The sequence below is a fragment of the Globicephala melas genome, chromosome 11 (assembly GCF_963455315.2).
Source record: "Globicephala melas chromosome 11, mGloMel1.2, whole genome shotgun sequence".
In the NCBI taxonomy this organism is placed as follows: Eukaryota; Metazoa; Chordata; class Mammalia; order Artiodactyla; family Delphinidae; genus Globicephala; species Globicephala melas.
In genome coordinates this window covers 81,542,169-81,563,105 of record NC_083324.2, presented here as the reverse complement: position 1 = coordinate 81,563,105, position 20,937 = coordinate 81,542,169, and the positions used below count along the sequence as shown (strand labels likewise).

At 40.3% G+C, this 20,937-nt stretch overlaps 5 non-coding genes across 5 annotated transcripts; 1 reads left to right on the top strand and 4 right to left on the bottom strand.

Moving 5' to 3' along the window:
• Positions 1-877: 877 nt before the first annotated feature.
• On the top strand, positions 878-950 carry TRNAM-CAU (transfer RNA methionine (anticodon CAU)). The gene has a single exon. It is a non-coding gene; the product is annotated as a tRNA-Met (tRNA).
• Positions 951-5,187: 4,237 nt separating this feature from the next.
• Positions 5,188-5,260, bottom strand: TRNAV-AAC (transfer RNA valine (anticodon AAC)). The gene has a single exon. It is a non-coding gene; the product is annotated as a tRNA-Val (tRNA).
• Positions 5,261-8,305: 3,045 nt separating this feature from the next.
• On the bottom strand, positions 8,306-8,378 carry TRNAA-AGC (transfer RNA alanine (anticodon AGC)). Its single transcript has one exon. It is a non-coding gene; the product is annotated as a tRNA-Ala (tRNA).
• A 9,108-nt stretch (positions 8,379-17,486) lies between these two features.
• On the bottom strand, positions 17,487-17,559 carry TRNAV-AAC (transfer RNA valine (anticodon AAC)). The gene has a single exon. It is a non-coding gene; the product is annotated as a tRNA-Val (tRNA).
• A 3,223-nt stretch (positions 17,560-20,782) lies between these two features.
• TRNAM-CAU (transfer RNA methionine (anticodon CAU)) lies at positions 20,783-20,855 on the bottom strand. Its single transcript has one exon. It is a non-coding gene; the product is annotated as a tRNA-Met (tRNA).
• Between the last annotated feature and the right edge of the window lie 82 nt (positions 20,856-20,937).

Here is a 20,937-nt window from a genome sequence, read left to right as displayed (position 1 = left end):
CACTTTGAGAACTGATAGTCTAAAGTATTTGTCAGGATTTGAGGGACGAAAGGTCAAGGCTTTCTTGGAAGTTTTGAACTCAGGTGCCAGGCACATGGCAGGCTGTGAATTAATGTCTGTTGAATGGACTGAAGAGTTCACAGTTCTATAAATATTTGTGTAACGAGTGAATGTGGTGATGTGGGGAAGAACATAATCTAGAGTGAAGAAAGCACACTTTTTGGAATCAGCAAAATCTGCTTTCAACATATGGCTTTGCCATTTAGCAGCTGTGAATCTGATTCTACGGAGCCTCAGTTTCATCAGTAAAATGTGGATAATGATATATAGATTTATGGCAAAAAACTAAACTGGACTAAATGAAATTGAATGAATAGAATCTTTAATAGGATTTTTGGTACATAGAAGTGAAGAAAACATGCAGACTTACAAAGTCAGTTTGTGATGTACTGAGGGGAACATCTCAGGCAACATAGGTGGAAATGTAGATTTAAATTAAGACACGTAAGTGTAGACTGCAGATATGTTTGGGAGCTATGCATTCATCCAACTACTATTTGGTGAGAGTCTACTATTCCAACAGAGGAGACTATGGATGGTAAAAAATCGACTGATAATTGAGGGAACGACAATCCAGATGATTAGAAAATAAGGACAGCATCAACCAGAGGTCAGGCACAATTGTTCAGTGGATACACTAGTTTCCAGGTATGAAGCTCTTTTGAGCGCGGAGCTAGAAAGGACCCTGGATATTTGGAAATATCTTGGATAACCAGTAACTCTGGACGAGGAAAACTGAAAATCCAGAAAGTAATCCGTTTCGAGGGAAAGAAATTAGATAATTCATTTAGAGCCGGGCTAAGCAAGGTACCGCAGCGCCTTCTTAGCGCAGTGGGCAGCGCGTCAGTCTCATAATCTGAAGGTCCTGAGTTCGAGCCTCAGAGAAGGCAGCTTTCTTTTCTTCGGCGTGTTCGTTTTCTTTGTTTTTGCACTCTTTACCTCTGGGACGTAGTTTCTTCTGCTGTGAAGTATCAAGAAGTGAGATTGTATGAGATTGTATCAGAGCCAGTCTTCCTACAATAACCGTTCGGGTCCCCAGCAGACATGCGCTCGCCGCTCCGCGCAACTGCTGTTTCCCGAGGGGTTCTAGAGACGCTCTGCCTTGAGGGCGGTGACGCTTGGGACTCCAGACTAGCCCTGAAAAACCACGCGGGGCATAAAGCTTCTAGTGCCGAAATAACCACGTGCTCAAAATAGCCAATAGCGCAGAAATTGTACTTCACTAATTTCCGCTGGCTGGTGCCTGCAGGGTCTACGCCCGAGGTCTTCGGCTGTGCATCTCCTTGCCCTCTTGGTCGGTAACAGCAACTTCCCAGATGACTACAGCTCAATACAGTTATAGAAAACATTGACTTTTTTTGGGGGGGGGGCGGTGTCTTAAAAATTTTTTTTATGAGCCCGTAGAAGACAGGGAAATATTGGACATTGAAATATTGGAAGTGTAGTAAATCGGATCTTTCTGATTTTTTTCCTCGTATGGTTCCACACATGATAGGGCTGGCGATGTCTTAACTGACACTCCAACTTTGTAGCCGGTGGAGGAAAACAGTGGAAGAGAGATGGGGGATCTCGGAGCAGGCAGAGATAGATGCTCAAAGAGGAAGAAGGTCTGTGGGAGGCTGGGCTGGTCATTTTCCATCACAGCAATGCGCGGTGCTGTATGTCGGGTGGGTCCTCAACCCCGTGTTATAGAAGCCGAGAGAAGTTAATTTTTAATGGTGAAAAGTTAATTAAATGGCCAATGACGGGGACCTAAAGAAGCTAGATTACGAGAGGACTTGCGCGTCTAAGGTCTCCTAGTAGATGCCGGTTGGGGAGGGGATGGCAAAGAGCCAGAGAGTCGGGCAAAGGAAGGTTCTGACGCCCAGTGGAATTTATAGAAAATGAATTCACGCAGGAAGAGGAGGAAGAAAGAGAGTGTTGGGAAGTCTGTCCTTAACGAGATGCTTACCCATCTGCCTAGGACCCCATGATTACCGTCCCTGCCTGTGTATTTCAACCGTAACGCCGGTCCTGAGCAATAACTTTAGAAACCCTTCAAAATCATTAAAGGAAACAAAGAGGCCATTCTCATGTGCTACACACAAAACCTGGATAGTTTTTCCTCTTTTGTTTTAGAGGTTCCTGGGGATAGACATAGATATGCAAAAACTTCACAGCAGAAAATACTGAGAAGCAATTCCATCAGGATATTTATTTTTAATACAGTCTGACATGTCTAGATTGTCAGAATTATTAAAAAATAAACATACTGGGGGTGGTGGTGGGATGAATTGGGAGATTGGGACTGACATATATACACTAATATGTGTAAAATGGATAACTAATAAAAAATATACTGTCTATAAGAAACTCACGTAATATAGTTACTAATAATTTTGCATACAGATTTACTATTTAATAATTTATTAATTGCTTGTTCCTTTTTTTTTTTTTTTTTGCGGTACGCGGGCCTCTCACTATTGCGGAACACAGGCTCCAGACGCGCAGGCTCAGCGGCCATAGCTCACGGGCCCAGCCGCTCCGCGGCAGGTGCGATCTTCGCGGACCCGGGCACGAACCCGTGTTTGCTGCATCGACAGGCGGACTCTCAACCACTGCGCCACCAGGGAAGCCACCGCCCCCTTTCTTTTTCATATTTCTTTGTTCCTCTTCCTTCCTACCTTCATTTGACTTATTTAAACATTGTTAGTAGGTGGTCTACTGATTACCCTATACATCCTTAACATCTCACAGCATACTTGGAATCAATAAATTACCATTCAAATTGAGTATAGAAACCTATACCACCATTATGTACCTTTGCCATAAGCCCTTTATGATATGTATATAGTACATGTAGATATAATTAAACCCTATGAGACAATGTTGTAATTTTCACTTTCAATCATCAAACATACTTTAAAGAACTCGAGAGAATAAATCTGTCATTTTTACCCACATCTTTCCTAGCTTTGCTATTGTTCAATCATGCTGTTCCAAGTGTCCTGCTGGTATCATTTTTCTTGTCTCACACTTTACTTTTTTCTAGCACTTCTGCTGGCAATGGATTATCTCAGTTTACCTTCAAATCAAAATGTATTTTTCACCTCTTTGTCTGAACGATATTTTTGCTATATCAGCATTCTGGTCTATTCTTCCAACATTAAAAAAAGTCATGTCATTTCTTTATGGCCTCTGTGGTTCTGATGAGAACAGATCAAAGTTTCCCTTTAGTTTTCCTCAGGTTGCTTTCAAGAAGTTTTTATTTTTTTCCTTTGGTTTTAAACAGTTTAATAGTAATATGTCTGGGTGTGGCTTTATAGGAGTATATCCTGCTTCAAGTTTACTGAACGTTTTGAATCTGGTTTAGGTCTTTTGCCACATTTGGAAAGTTTTCAAATTTGGAAATTCAAAATAAATTTCCCCCTTTTTCAAGGTCCTCTTTCTCCTCTTGTTTTGTGTCTCCAATGATGTGAATATAAGATCTTTGGTATTTTCCAATTTGTCCCTGAAGCACCAGCCATCTTTTAAAATATACTTTTCACTCTGTCATTTAGACTGGATAGTTACTATCATCTATCTTCACATTCACTGACTTTTTCTCAGTCATTGTCTGCTATTAGGACAATCCATTGAGGCTTGTTGTTTATAATTTTGGTTAATACATTTTCAGTTCTGAAGTTTCAATTTGGACTTATATGTCCCATTTTTTTGCTAAGACTTTCTAACATTCAATTTATTTCAGTTCTCACCCCTAATTCTCAGAGCACTGAATAATCACTACTTCAAAGTATTTATTAGAAGATTTCAACATCTGTGTCATCTCAGTATTGATATCTGTTGATTCTCTTTTCCAAGTCAGTTAACCAATTTTCCTGGTTCTTCATTTGCTGAATAATGTTGGATTATAACCTGGCCATTTTTGCATCAGTCTTTGTGTCTTGTTCAAATTTTATGGAGAATATTGCTACTTTTGTTTTTGCAGGCAATTGACTGCCTTGTGTCAAAGTTCCAAATACCAACCAGTCTTCTGTGTGTTCATAGTCCAATCCATTTCCAAAGCGTTTCTGATGCTATTTGGAGATCTCTGGAGTGTGTGCAATCCAGTGACCAGTGTGGACTTGGGCAGTGCGCTATCACTTCAGTTCTCAAAGTTTTTGTTGTTTAGGACCTGAGTCACTTATACATAGATCATGGGTTCATCCAGAAGTTCACTAATAACTTCACGTGTTTGCTTTCCACAGTGTCTTTCTCGATATTTTCTGGTTACTTGGGGCACTCGGTTTCAGTCCCTGATGAGAAAGCTGCGGCCTTATTGAACCCCGCTCTGTCCTGAGCTTCTCAGGACTGTGCCGCCTTGTGGCTAAGTTGCAGGAAGAAACAGGAATAAAAAGACGAATTGGGCATATCCCTTTAGATGACCAGCTATTCTGAAGAAACAGAAAACAAATTATAGGTTGAAAATATCTGTACATACCGAAAGCCAGTAGAGCCAGCGCTGCCCTGCCTTGTCCTTGCCCAAAGAAGTGTCCAAAGTGTCTAATTTTCTCATTTCTTACTACAGGCTGGAAGATTGGCGCTCCTCGGTAGAACGAGTAAAACTTAGAGAATGTGGATATCGATCCCCCTACCTCTCGCATCCCAAGCGAGCGCTCTACCACTTGGGCTAACTCCCCTACAACAAACTCACTCTCTCTTTTTTCCCCCCGCCCCCCCTTCCTCCTTCAGCTTTTCAGAGTACTTCATTATTCGCTCTTTTGGAAGGCCCAAACTTCAGGAAATGTCAAGGCCATTAATGCGAAACCAGAATTTAGACTAAGGGCACATCTTCTCAAAGATGCCCCAAAGCAAGAGCGCCGTTGGTACCTATTCCTCCGCTAAGAAAAGAAAGTAGCCATGGGAAAAGTTTGATACCCCAAAAGTTCACGTTTCAGATTTTCTGGGACAGAAGAGAACACGTCTCACTTGGGAGGAGTCACCCAGAACAGTTGGCTAATGCGACAAGACTACCTCAGGATGATTATCTGTGTCTTGAAAAGGAGACCGAAACAAGAAACCAAAAGAAGTTGGATGATCACTTGTTCCTTTTAGGACAGGTGGTACACTGATTTTTCCCAGATGGTGGAAGGCAAAAGAATCAGCTGTTGTTTCCGCTCGGTTTCGAACCGAGGACCTCTCGCGTGTTAGGCGAGCGTGATAACCGCTACACTACGGAAACTCGCGTTGTAATATTTTCCCGGCATATTTATTCAATTCTTGCTGAGGTGGGTTATGAAAGGTTTCACATCTACACCGTGTGAGAGAATAACCAAAAACTACAAACTATTACAAGCAGGACCCATCGGAAATAAGAAGCGAGATCATATCAGAGAGAAGAAATAAAATATGGACACTGAGGGGTGAAGATGAAGAGTGAACAGGGTGGAAGGAACAGGCATGGAGGTAGGAATTCCTGTGTTCAGCAATTACCTGTTTAGTTGGAGTGGAGTGGAGTGTGTGCGTGCGTGTGTGTGTGTAAAATAGACATGGAGGGAAACAGTGATTGAAAAGCCTGGACACATGAAGATACATTGGGGAGAAAATTGTGGAGGCTTAAGAACCTTTGAAAAAAAATCCAGGCACATGACTTTAAAACCAAAACATTTTATGAAACGTTTTTATTTTGAATGCCAAATAGGTAGGAAACGGAGAAACTAGAATTAGAGAGAGAGAAAAAGAAGTTATAAGATATTAAAGAATCGAGGTTTATTCTTTTAGCTCCTGGGATTAGCAGTAGCATGAGTCTTTCTGCATCTCCAGCCCAGTACACTGTCTGGTACAGAATACATTTTCCATAAACATAGAATGGATAAAGGCATAGATGCATGAGAAGAAAGAGAAAGATTCTGGAGAGGTTGTCCAGGAAGGATCTACAGTATTTGAGTATATGTCAAGACACTGGATGTAGAGATTTTGAGGGAGAAGAAAGTGTCAAAGCCATGTATAGAATACTTGAACCTGGGTGGTAGACACAAGTGATTTTGAATTAATATCTGATGCATGGAAGATTAAATCCACTGATTTATAAGTATTTGTTTTAATAATGAATTAATGAATGAATTGGTCTGGATAAAAAGTGATGAGACTATGCACAGGGCTAAAGGAAAAGCCTACATTTTAATATAGGGAAAAAAAAATCAGTTTTCCACTTCCGGTTTTGCTCCACACATCCATTCAAACAGAAAAAAATGGTTCAACTACTCTGAGCTTCAGTTTTATCAGTAAAGTGGGAATAATGATATTTGGATGAACTGCAAAGCCTAAATCAAACAACTTGCATAAAATTAATAAACATTTAGTACAATTTTCAGCATATGGTGCTGAAAAAGGATTTTTTTTTCATTCTTTCGTAGCCTGTATTCCAAGTCCCCAGTGGTGGTCATCCTTCTCTCAAAGGCTCAGAGAGGCAGCAGATGGAAAGAGGTAATCCCCTCGCAACCACTGTGGTGCTTTCTCCAGCCTGAAGATGCCTCCCTTCCTTGAGCCCTTAAGGGGAAGAAACAGCACGGTCTGATCTTCAGGGAAGCAATCTCTAGACAAGCTAACCTTCAGAAATCCATCTCTGGGTGTCATTTTGGTAACATGTGTATAAGAAGTAAAACAGAACATCACTTCTCTTTCACATTTTAAAAGAAAATCAACTGGGCAAAGTTGGAATCCTACAACCCATAATCATATATGTCACCATACCGTCACTGGTTCCCCAAAGAATAAAGTGGTTTCAAGATATTTTATTATCCTGAAAAGGCTACTACACTGTCTACACTGTCAGCATTCCAGATGTGACCACTGTCTCCGCTTTCTCCTTCCAGCTTCCAAGCTCACGGAATGTCAAAGAACACCTTATCATTATGTAACTTCTCACTTAATAACTGGAAATTTAAAGTCCACTTTGTCTGATATGAATATATCCACTTCGGCTCTTTTTGATTAATGCTTGTGTGGTGTCTCTTTTCCCATTCTTTACTATCAATCTCCTGTGTAACTTTAATCTTGTTTATAACATTTAATCTCATATATTAACACCTTTGAAAAGAGTTTCTTAAGGTCAGCATATTTATTTTTAGTATATTCTGATGATCTCTGATTTTTATGGGTGTGTCTAGATAATGTATATTTAATGTTATTATTGATAAATTTGCATATAGATTTACTATTTAATAGTTTATTAATGGTTTGTTCCCTTATTTTTTATTCTTTGTTTCTTTTCCTACCTTCTTTCAGCTTATTTAAACATTATCTGTAGCTGCTCTAGTGATTACTCTATACATCCTTAATATTTCACAGTATATTTAGAATCAATAAATTACTATTCAAGTTGAATATAGAAAACTCACTGCCATTCAGTCCCTTTACCATAATCATTTTATGTCATGTATATAGTACATGTAGATACAATGAAAACTCCATGGGACAATGCTGTACTTTTCACTTTCAAACATTAAACATACTTCAAAGAACTCAAGAGAAACAATAGTCTATCCTATTCACCCAGATATTTCCTTCTCTGCTGTTGTTCTGATAAGAATGGAGTCATCATAGTTCAGGCATATAAAAATGGAGACATCTGCCATTGAGAATCTGGTCTCAGACACCTCCTTACATCAGTGAGAACTTGAATTTTCTTTGAACTTTGCCAAATCCAAGGATGCCATTTGCCCTGTTGAGAACAACATAACCAGCTGCAACTTTATGGTCTCAAGTTTCCCCCTTGTAACTATGTAACCATTGCAGGCCCCAACCAAACCTTGCTTAGCCAGTTCTCAAAGCCTATGGTATGTTGTTTAGGATCAGAGCCATTTATTCACAACTCACAGGTGCATCCAGATGTTCACTAATAACTTCTTGTGTTTGCTTTCCTGATATTTTCTGGTTACTTGAGGTTCCTGGTTTCAATCAGTGACAGGAAAGCTGGGGTCTTATTGACCCCCGCTCTGCCCTGCACTTCTCAGGACTCTGCTGCCTTGCTTCCAAGTAGCTGGAAGAAACAGGAATAAAAAGAGGAATTGGGCATATCCCTTGAGATGACCAGCTATTCTGAAGAAACAGAAAATAAATTACAGGTTGATAGTAGAGGTACATAAAAAAGGCCAGTAGAACCAGTGCTGTCCTGTCTTGTCCTTGCCTGGAGAAGGATCCAAAGTGTCTGGTTTTCTCATTTCTTTCTACAGGTTGGAAGATTTGCAGTTGTCAGCTGGAGCTCCGTGGTTGAAAGAGTAAAAGCTGGAGAATGTGGGGATCGATCCCACTACCTCTCACATGCTAAGCGAGCGCTCTACCGCTTGAGCTAATCCCCCACTTATCTCTCTGACTCCTTTCCTCAAATATTTTAGAGTAATATCTCCACTTCATTATTCACTCTTCTGGGTGACCCAAACTTCAGAAAATTTCAAGGTCCTTATCGTGAAACCAGGACTGGACTCAGGGCACAGCTACTCAAAGATGCCCTGAGGCAAGAGCATGATTGGTACCTATTCCTCTGCTAAGGAAGGGAGGAGAGAGTGGCCGTGGGAAAAAGAAGAAGAGACAGAGGGAACATTTTTGGACTTCACTGTTGAAGAGAAACTGGAAATTAAGAACCTGTGTAGAAGAAAATACATGCAAAAGGAAATAGGGTTTTAATTCTGTTCCAGTTTTCACCCAACTTTAAACCGTTATCAGTTGTGACTGTTTTATAATGGGAGTCCTAAACATCTGTGTTCCCTTACATCTTTATTTGTTATTCACTAATTACAATAGAAGTAGAAGAGTCTATCTGGGAAAAATTTAAATTATACAGTATAAATAAGTTGTCATTCATCAATAAAATTCAAAACATCGAATAAGGCATAAAGAAAGAGTAAAATAAATCGACAGGTGCAGAGATTAACATTTTGGAAGTTAATGAAATCATTTATTAAATTATTAACTGTTCAATATTTGATCTACCTATTCCTTAGCCTTACCTAATATTTTCATTTCAAGACAGAAGCCGTATTTATGCCTTAACTTCAGGCACTGAGGACACAGTGAGGGCAAAACAGTGATTTGAGCCTAAAGATCCTTATATTCTAGAGGAGAAACAGGAAATTTAAGAAGAAAAACTTCATAAGACACTTTCTGAACCAGAGAGTGTTTGTGAGGAAGGTGGCCTAAATTGATGTGATAGACTGAAATCACGATAAGAGACATTAGCTATGGGGGGGGGGTGGTCTCAGTAGCAAAGTAACATTTGATTTAGCGGCTGAATGCCAAGAAGTAGGCACCTTACTAGGTCTGATTCAAAATGAAAAGACGTATTAGTCAGGAGCTGAGAGGTGCAGAAACGCCCTCTGTGGACAACTGGGAAACTAGCCCAGACAGAGCCCGGTTACCAAATACCCACAGCAGAGCCAAAATGCGAGAAATTTTCCATCTCATTTGAAGACTGTGTGACTCTGGCCTAAGCAAATGTTGGGTGTGCTGAAGGAGCACCCATTCACAGAGTCTCCAAGAGCAGCACCCACAGGATTCTCTGTGCCTGAAGACGTTTAATATCAAGTTGAGGGAAGTCTTTCAGTGAAAAGCAAAGTGCAAGGGCTGTTCACAGCTCAGCATGGCAGAATCATGACCCTCTTTATCTTCCCTTCCTGTCTTTGGACCTCATCTGGTTCTGATCGCTAATGTTGATAAATATATTTCCTGCATTACCTGTTGGGATCCCCCCACCCCCATTTTAAATCATATTTCAGCTGCCTGTGCAAAGAGGAAAAAATTTATTTTGGATTCTATGTGTGGAAAGTAAATACCGCCTGACTGTTTCATAATTTGAGAGATATTTCTGAAGGTGTTGATTTGAACTGTCATTGCAGGTACTACAACGTTTGGGTTGAGACAGGTGGGTAAGGAACCTCCTTAAGGAAGAACTACCCAAAGATCCTACTCCTATTCTTCTTTATGAGTTTTCTCTAAGAATTCCCCTAATTTCATATTTTCTTGTTTGTTTTGTTTTTGACCATCTGGGTCTTTTTCGACCCCTTCCAGACCCAGGAAGCTCAGACCTCACACCCACAAATTCTTTTGTACATCTTGTCTCTCTAGGTGTCCCTCAACATCCTTCCCTCTTCCCCCAGGTCAATAGACCCCATAAATGTCAATTACAAATAGTGGAAAGGCCTTCTTTTCACCAGGATCTCTCTGTTTGGAAAACAGGGGTGGGAGGTCCACCTTCCCACTAGCCCAAAACCATGAATGTTGAGATGGAGAGGCCAGCACAGTCCAGTACAGATCATGTTCACTCCCTCCACAGCAGGTTTTCCTTCCTTGTTGTAATACAATGACAAAGAGTATTGGTCAAAGACTGAGTCTGTGCTGTCTTCTGTGTGAAATATAAACGTATAAATTGTCATTTTTAAAGGCAATCCAATATTTCCTGGAGTTGGGTTCAGGGGAGAAGCTCTGAGGACTCAGGTGCCTGTGGAGAAGGAATGAAGGAGCAAAACTGGGGAAAAGAGATATCTTTCTCACTAGCTCCCAGTGCCAAGAAGGCTTTGTAACATTCAACCTAATTCCCATGCTCTAACCCTCTTGTTGACCTGGGGTCATTCTAGACATGTGCCCTAACCAGTTGTATGGGTCTAACCTGCTGCCACAAGGTTATTTCATTTCCACCAAAGAGGACCTGAGAGCAAAAGCACAATGAAAAACTACTCTTTCTATTAAGGAGTGGGGTGGGGGAAGTGAGATCTATAGTATTTCATCATGGGAATGATCTAGCTCTGAACCCATTTCACTCTTTTGAATTGCCAGAAAGCAAGTAAAGGTCCCAGCTGGGTAGGGTGCCCAGCTGGAATTGCGGGGCTGTCTCACATGTCATGTATTTCTCTATAAAACAGAGTTGTGATTGTTAGAGATTTTGGAAATATGGCCACCTAGGAGGAGGAGAGGAGGGGCGGCTTCTGCAGCCCTCTCACCTGCACAATTAAGCCCTCCCAACGTGGCCCAGGTTGCTGGGTAGGGCTTCATCCCTCCTCCTGTCTTCCAGAGAAAGATAGGATTGGCATAGTAAGACACTAGGATCCTGGACAAGGATGAGGTAGCAGAGGGAAGAGGAAGAATTTTCAAGAGAACATTGGAAACTGGAAATCAGGGCTTTTACTCAGTCTTTAATTTGAAAGAAATGAAGGAATGGTCAGGAAATATCAACACAAAATCAAGAAAAAACTGCTCAAACAAGAAAAGTTCAACAAAAAACACTGATGCTCCACAGGTCAGAATCCCTTCTCATCCTAAATATCTGTCAGATATTTTGAGTTTTCTAGTCACAATTTTAGTCAGATATAATGGTAAAGATTTTGGGGTTTGATTTTGTTTTTTTCATCATGAAAGAAACAAAGTTTCTTTTGTTTGTTTCATTCCTAAGGTCAGTAGACAACAGGTCTGTTGCATTTGCCTTTCAAATTGCGGATATGAAACCAAGATTGTTTCTCTCCACCGTGGACATTCTGCTCAGATCGGCTGCTTAAGCATCCGGACATCCTGAGCCGTCACCAGTATGCTGAGACCCAGCTTGCGATCAGACTGAAAAGCATCCTGCTTTTCCCAGGGAACATTCATTTTTTCAAACTCATTTAGGGCTCTTTCCTTACCCAGGGACTAAGGGAAACCTTAGCCTGTTCTTTCCAAGAAGAGAACGTTAGTGGGTTTTAATCTCAATCTGCAAATCCATTCTTCAAGCCTCTAATGAGCGCCCATAGTACAAACTCAGTGAGTAAGGACAGCACTCCACAGGCAAAAGCGGTAGCTAACGCTTGCTAATCGTTTCCTATTGTTCTGACCCTGCACCAGTTGCTGTGAACCACCTAGAGAATTCTGGAGGTCTCATTTTCCACGTGAAGGATGTATCAGGTACCACTATTTATCCAGCGAAGTCCACCTGCCTTATGTGCAAAAAGCTCTTGTAACCCCCGCTTGCCTGGACAGGTAAAACTGACTCTACTGACAGTGTTAGAAAAATTGGGGCGCAAGGATTTCAGCAAGCAAGAAGGAGGAAGAGACCAAAACGTATCTCAAGGTGACAACTTTCCTGAAAGCTGAACCTCCACTCTCCCAACCCCCTGATGGCCTAATGATTACCCCGCAGCAGACATCTTCTCACCTAGCTTATTATGCAGTTTTCTTATTTGCGTCTTGTCTGTGTCTCCTACGCCTCTTAACTGGGATGTAGTTCTGTAAGGGAGGCAAGTTTGAGGTTTTATTCACTCTTGAATCACTGCACCTAGAGGGGTCCACTAATAAGAAATATTTGTTGCATGATTAAGAGAAAAAATGATTTTACACCTCCCCATTCCTTAACTGCCAATGGCTGACCTTCCGGGCCCAAATTTGGAAGAGAACTCTCCCCTGCTTCTTCCATCAGATGGAGAGGAAGATCAAAAGTGTGATATAACTTGTGTTTTCTGGTATAATCTAAGTGTTTTCGCCAATGATTTTACTGAAGTTACTGGGAAGTGCAACAAACTTGAAATCTAATTTCACCCTTTTAAGCAAAGGCTGGCTCATTTTTCAAAAGACTATGGAAAGATAATGACCTGCCTGCCCTCTCTGAGGCTCGAACTCAGGACCTTCAGATTATGAGACTGATGCGAGGGCAGATAGCTCGAGTTTTACTCATTGAGAATAAAATAGGAGACAGTACTTTCCAACCACCACTATTTTATCAGCTGCTAGCTTTTAATAAATACAATCAATGGTACTTGAAAATCATTCCAATAAGCCAATGCCCCAAATCAGGAATGATGCAGTCTATGCCTTTCCGGTATTCACCTACAGATAAGATCATCTGGGTTTCTTGACTGGAGACAATGTGCTGTCTTTTGTTAGTCTTGTGTTCCAGTTACGTGCTTTTTCCTGCCCTCAGAGATCTCAGTCAATCTTACACCTTTCATCACCTCCTTTGTTGAAAGAAACATAGGAGCTGCCCAGTTAATATTATTTCACTGAGTGAATCAATAGTCCTCAAATTTGTCTACAGTCTGTACTTCTCTGTCTTACTCTACATCTCCATTTGTAGCTATATGACTGGAGACATTCTCCCTACAAAAACCACAAACTGAACTTAACAAAAAGCCACCTTGTTGTTTCAACCTTATGTGCTAAATCGTACTAAGAGATTTATGGAGATTATTTCATGTAGTCCAGTTGAATTTTGGCAACAAAACTCTGTATCGTATTTTGCACTTTCCAGATAAAATGGAGGCTCAGAGAAGTTAGGTAGTTTTTCTAAGGTCCCAGAGCTGCTAAACAGCAAAGTATGAACGGAGAAAAATTATTAGATTCCAAACTGTGAGCTCTTTCTCAGCTCCAGCTCACGATCTCTCTGTCTGTTCTTCTCCACAGTAGCCCATTCATCCACACACCACCTGTCTAATTCCCAATCTCTGTGCTGGACTTCTGGGCTTAGACTTCCAAGTCAACTTTGGCTTATTCTCCTCCTTCAAAACCTACATCAAATGACTTGCCAAATACTGAACATTATTCTTGTGCAGCTTTTTTGACTCCATCACCTCCTTTCCATTCATTCAGTGCATATTCGTTGGGAAGCTGCTCTGTGCCAGGCACTGCAGTAGGCTCAAGTCACTGAGAATGAATCTGACCACCCATACCTCAGGAGCAGGGAGGATAAATATGGACACGGAATGATCCACTTCCGGTTTCACCACTTTCAGTCTCCCTGGCCTTGGTAGCTAAGTAACTCTTTCTGAAATACTAGTTTTCTGCTTCACACTGACCATTTTTGATTTCCTAATTTGGATATGATTTTGCTTTTCTCTCAACTTCTTCTACCCACATTGCAATTTTACTTAATAAGGTGATTTAGATCCAGTGGTGGTTAGTGTTTTGTCCCTTGATGTATTCCCTGATTTGTTATCTACTAGGCCCATCAGTGAAAGAGACAGGATTGTTGACATCTGCAACAATAATTGTGGATTTTTCTACTTTTCTTTTCAGTTTCATTAGCTATTGTTTATGGGTTTTGAAGCTCTGTGGTCAGAGGCATACACTTTTAGGATAGTTATTTTGTTAGTGAGCTGACATCTTATAATTGCATACCTTCTCAAGTAATACCTGGCAATTTTCTTTGCTTTCAAAATCCACTTTGTCTTATATTAATATATCCACTTTATCTTTTTTGATTAATGCTTGTGTGGGGTCTCTTTTCCCATTCTTTCTTTTAATCTCCTATATCTCCTTTACTCTTGAATATAGCTTTTAATCTCACATTTAACTATATTTGAAATGGGTTTCTTATAATCAGCATATTTATTTTTAATACACTGACAAACTGTGATTTTTAATTGACATATCTGGATTGCCAGAATATATTAAAAATAAATATGCTGACTATAAGAAACTCACATCATATTATTATTAATAAGTTTGCATTTACTATTTAATAATTTATTAATGGTTTGTTCCCTTTGTTTTTCATATTTCTTTGTTCCTCTTCCTTCCTACCTTCACTTGACTTATTTAAACATTGTTAGTAACTGGTCTAGTGATTACCATACACATCCTTAATATTTCACAGTATACTTAGAATCAATAAATTACCATTCAAGTTGAGTATAGAAACCTCACCACCATTTAGTCCCTTTACCATAACCCCTTTATGTTATGTATATAATACATATAGATACAATGAAAACTCCACCAGATAATGTAATAATTTTCACTTTCAAGCATCAAATATACTTTAAAGAACTGAAGAGTAACATAAGAGTCTATTATATTTACCCAGTTATTTGCTTCTTTGTTATGGTTCTGATGACAAACTGAAATCATAATGGAGTAATCATAGTTCAGGTATATAAAAATAGGGTGATGGCCACTGAGGATGTGGTCTTAGACCAGTCCCTACATCACCGAGAATTTGAACTTTGAACTGTACCAAACCCAAAGACACCAGCAGCCATATCTGGAGCAACTTCCACAAGCTGCAAACTTATAGTCTCAAGGTCCACTTGTAACTATGTAACCATTGTAGACCCTAACCAATTCTTGCTTAACAAGCAGTCTTGCTTCTTGCCAGTTCCAATTATAATTATGGACAAACAACTTAGGTAACTAACTGTGTGGCCTTGCAGTTTTTCCCTTTAATAAGCTTCCTTCATTTTGTAGTCCAGTGGAACACGACTCATGTGCTTCTTGAATCTGTGTCTCCCAGGCTGCAGTCCCAATAAACATCATTTTATTTCAAACAGGTTTCTATTTCTGAAATTTTGGTTAACTGTTCCTTCATTTATGCTCTTCTGTTTCCTTCTGGTATCATTTTTTTCTTGTCTCACGACATTACTCTTTTCTAGCACTTCTGTTAGCAATGAATTCTCTCAGTTTACCTCAAATGAGAATGTGTTTCTTTCACCTTTATGTCTGAAGGGTATTTTTGTTATATTTAGCTACTGGAGTGACAGGTCTTTTCTTTCAGCATTTAATAAAAGTCATGTCATTTCTTTACGGTTCTTACGGTTTCTGATGAGAAATCCACAATCATTCAGATTGCAGTTTCCCTTTCATTTTCTTCTGGTGCTTTCAAGCATTTTTTTCCTCTTTTGTTTCCAGCAGTTTAATTGTCATATGTCTGGGTGTAGATTTATTTGGTTTTATGCTGCTATAGCATTGCTGAATGTTTTTATTCTGGTTTATATCTTTTGCCAAATTTGGGGAGTTTTCAACCATTAATATTTCCAGTGTTCCCCCCACCGCCTCTTTTCAAAGACCTCTTTCCCTTCCTCTGTTGGGTTTCCAATGATGTGAATGTAAGAACTTTGCTATTTTCCTATTTGTCCCTAAGGCTCCGTCCATCTTTTAAAATACACTTTTCTCTATGTCATTTTGATTGAGTAGTTACTATTGTTCTATCTATACATTCACTGACTTTTTCCAGTCATCTCCTTCTCCTATTGAGACAATCCAGTGAGATGTTCTTTATAATTTTGGTTAATATATTTTTTCAGTTCTGAAGTTGCAATTTGGATGTATATCTTCCTATTTTTTGCTAAGACTTCCTAACATTACATTCATTTCAAAGAGTTCTCACCCCTAGTTCTCACAGCATTGAAAATATTTGTCAGAGGATTCCAATATTTGTGTCATCTCAGTATTGTTATCTGTTGATTCTCTTTTCAAGCGAATTAAGATTTTTCTTGGTTCTTCATATGCTGAATAATTTTGGATTATAACCTGGCCATTTTTGTATTACATTATAAGGCTTTATGTCTTGTTCAAAGCTTATGGGGAATATTGCCAATCTTGCTTTTGCAGGCACCTGACTGCCTTGTGTTCAAATTCCAGGTACCGAACAGCCTTCTGTGTGTTGTGGTTTCATAGTCCAATCCATTCCCAAAGCCTTTCTGATGCTATTTGGAGATCTCTGGAGTGTGTGCAATCCAGTGACCAGTGTGGACTTGGGCAGTGCGCTATCACTTCAGTTCTCAAAGTCCATGGTAGGTTGTTTAGGATCAGAGCCACTTAGTCACAGCTCGCAGGTGCAACCAGAAGTTCACTAATAACTTCACGTGTTTGCTTTCTACGGTGTCTTTCCTGATATTTTCTGGTTACTTGGGGTACTCGGTTTCAGTCCCTGACAAGAAAGCTGGGGCTTTATTGACCCAGCTCTGCCCTGTGCTTCTCAGGACTGTGCCACCTTGCAGCTAAGTAGCAGGAAGAAACAGGAATAAAAAGGAATTGGGCATATCCCTTGAGATGACCAGCTATTCTGAAAAAACAGAGAATAAATTATAGGCTGATAGTAAAGGTACATACCAAAGGCCAGTGAGCCAGCGCTGCTCTGTCATGTCCTTGCCCAGAGCTGGGTGCAAAGTGTCTAATTTTCTCATTTCTTTCTACAGGTTAGAAGATCTGCAGTTATCAGTCAGAGCTCCTCGACTGAGAGCAAAAGCTGGAGAATGTGGGCATCGATCCCACTACCTCTCACATGCTATGCGAGCGCTCTACCACTTGAGCTAATCCCCCACAACTCACTTTCCTTTTTTCTCCGAGTTTTTCAGAGTCCCACCCCCATCATTCACTTGAAACCCTGACTCTGCTAAGGGCAAGTCTTCTCAAAGATGCCCTGAGGCAAGAGCACGGTTGGTACCCATTCCTCTTCTAAGGAAAAGGAGGCGGGGAGTACCCATGGGAAAAGCTTGGCGTCCCAAAATTTCACTTTTCAGATTTTCCGAGATAGAAGGGAAAACTTCCCAGTTGGGAGGAGTCACCCAGAACGGCCGGCTAACTCAACAGGTCTATCTCAGGATGTTTATCTGTTTCTTAAAAACGAAATGAAAACGACAAACCAACAGGAGTGGGATGACCACTGGTTCCCTTTAAGGGAGGTGGAGGGCTGATTTTCCCCGCATGATGGAAGGCAAAAAAAAAGCATCAGTTGTTTCCGCTCGGTTTCGAACCGAGGACCTCTCGCGTGTTAGGCGAGTGTGATGACCACTACACTACGGAAACTCACATTTCGTGCCGTCTTAAGATATTTCTCTGGTGTTACTGAGGCAGGTCATGAGGATTTACATATCTACACAGTAGGATAGAACAATAAAAAAAACAAGATATTACAGACAAGAGCCATCGGAAATAAGACGCGAGAGCATATCATAGTGAAGGAAAAAATACGGACATTTAGGGGTGAAGATGGAGGGAACAGCGTGCACAGGGTGGAAGGAACAGGCTTGGAGGAATTCCTGTGTTCAGAAATATACCTGTTCAATTGGAGTGCTTGTGTGTGTGTGTGTGTAAAATAGACATGGAGGGAAAGTGATTGAAAAGCCTGTACACATGAAGATACACTGGGGAGAAAACTGTGGAGGCTTAAAAACCTTTGAAAAAAATCCAGGCACAAGGCTTACATAATCAAGGTAACATTTTATGAAGGGTGGGGGAAACCAGAATTGAAGAGAAGGAAAAAGAAGTTATAAAATATTAAGAGATTGAGGTTTATTCTTTCAGCTCCTGGGATTAGCAGTAGCGTGAGTCTTTCTGCATCTCCAGCCCAGTACAGTGTCTGGCACAGAATCCATCCTCCATAAACATAGAATGGATAAAGGCATAGATGCATGGGTTAGCTGCAATGCTAAATTAAACAAGTTGCATAAATTAATAAAATTTTAGTACAATTTCTAGCACTTGGTTCTGAAAGAGGATTTATTTCATTCCTTTTTAATCTTTCTTCACCTGTATCCCAAGTTCCCACTCCCTAAGAGAAAATCACGGAGAAATAGTTGGGATCCTACAAACTATAATCATATATGGCATCATTTTGTCATTGGTCCCACAAAAAATAAACTGTTTTCAAGACACTTGATTACCCTGAGAAGTCTGCTACACTGTCTACATTGTCATCATTCCGAACATGACTACCGTCTCCTCTTCTTCCCTGCAGCCTCTAAGCTGCGCAATGTCAAAGATTTGTGGTCTACCTGTATAAGAATTCTCACAAGCCTCCAAATCCTCAAACTCTCTTCATCCTGACACCTAGAAGAAGAGACGAGGGAACATTTTTGGGCTTCACTGTTGAAGAGAGAAAGAAAGTGGAAATTAAGAACCTGTGTAGAAGAAAATGTTTGGAGGAAATACATGCAAAAGGAAATAGGCTTTAAATTCGGTTCTAGTTTTCACCCAACTTCAAGCTGTTATCAGTTGTGACTGTTTTATAACAGGAGTGTTAAACATCTGTGGTCCCTTACACCTTTATTTGTTATTCACTAGTTAGAAGGTAGAAAATTCTGTCTGGGAAAAATTAAAATTATGCATTATAAATAAACTGCCATTCATCAATAAAATTCAAAACATCAAATAAGTCATAAAGAAAGAGCAAAATGAATTGAAAGATGCAGGGATTAACATTTTGGAAGTTAATAAAATGATTTATTAAATTATTAACTTGTATTTGATCTGCCTATTAACTCCATTTACCTATTACTTCCATTTCAAGACAGATGCCATATTTATGCCTTAACTCCAGGCACTGAGGACACAGTGATTTGAGCCTAAAGATCCTTATATTCTAGACGAGAGACAAGAAATTTAAAAAGAAAAACTTCATAAGACACTTTCTAAAGCACTTCATTAGACACTTTCTAAAGCACTTCATAAGACACTTTCTAAAGCACTTCATAAGACACTTTGTGAGGAATGTGGCATAAGTTGATGTAATAGATTGAAATCACAATAAGAGTCATTAGCTATGGGGGGTGCTGTCAGTAGTAAAGTGACATGTGATTCAGGGACTGAGTACCTAGAAGTAGGTACCTTATTACTAAGTCTGATTCAAAATGAGAAGATGTATTAGTCAGGAGCTGAGAGGTGAAGAAAGGTCCTCTGTGGGCAACTGGGAAACTAGCCCAGACAGAGCCTGGTTACCAAATACCTACAACAGAGTCAAAATGTAAGACATTTTCTATCTTATTGCAAGACTGTGTGCCACTGACTTAAGCAAATGTTGGGTTTGCTGAAGACCCACCACCTATTCACAGAAGTTCTCGAAGAACTTCACCCAAAGGATTCTTTGTGTCTGAAGAAGCTTAAGCTCAAGTTGAGGGAAAGGGAAGTCTCTCAGTGAAAAGCAAAGTGCAAGGGCTGTTCACAGCTCAGCACTGCAGAATCATGATGCTCTCTTTTCTCAATTTTTTTGGACCTCACCAGGATCTGATCACTAATGCTGATTAATATATTTCCTGCATTACCTCCTGGGATCCGCCCCCCCCCACACACACATATTTTAAACCATATTTAAGCTGCCTGTGCAAAGAGGAAAAATTCTATCTGGGGTTGTTTTTGTGGAAATTAAATACCACCTGATTGTTTCATTTTTTTTGGAGATATTTCTGAAGGTTTTGATTTGGACTGTGATGGTTGGGTTGGGACAGATGGGTAAGAAACCTTCTTAAGGAAGAGCTACCCAAAGATCCTACTCCTATTCTTGTTTCATGAGTTTTCCCAAGAATTCCTCTGGTTTCACATTTTTTTTTTTCTTGTTGTTGCTGTTTTTGTTGTTTGACCGTCTGAGTCTTTCTGATTCTCTCGCTGACCCAGGCTACTCAGACTTCAGAAGGACAAATTCTGCCGTATGCCTTGTCTCTCTAGGTGCCCCTCAACAGCCTTCCTTCTTTCCTCAGGCCAACTGCCCCATAAAATTCAAGTACAAAATAGTGGAAAGACCTGGTTTTCACCAGGATCTCTCTGTTCGGAAACAGAGGTGAGAGGTCCACCCTCCCGCTAGCCAAAAACCATGAATGTTGAGATGGAAAGGCCAGCACTGTCCAGTACAGACCATGTTCACTCCCTCACAGCTTTTTTCAGGTTTTCCTTCCTTGTCTATAAACCAATGACACGGAGGATTCATTCCCTGAAGACTGAAACTGAGCTGAATTAGAAAAACTTCGGGCACAAGGATTTCAGCAAGCATGAAAGGAGAGACTAAAAGGCATCTTCAACACAATATCTTTCCTGACTCTTCCGCTGAAAGCTGAACGTGCCACCTCCATAATCCCGAGCCCCTTTACTGCCTAACGATTGCACCCCAGCACACATTTCCTCATGTGCTTATGATGCATTTTTTCTTACTTACTTCTTGTTCAGTTTTTCCCACTCCTCCCGACTGGGGTGTAGCTCCACGAGGAAGGGACTAACAGGAGATATTTGTTGTTGTTGCTTGGTAAAAGATGAAAACACCTGCCCTCTCTGAGGCTCGAACTCAGGACCTTCAGATTATGAGACTGACGCGCTGCCTACTGCGCTAAGAGGGCAGACATGCATGGTTCTTTCCTTTGAAAATAAAATATGAAATTTTATTTTCCAGGTATGTCCATCAGTTTCCAGCTTTTGAAG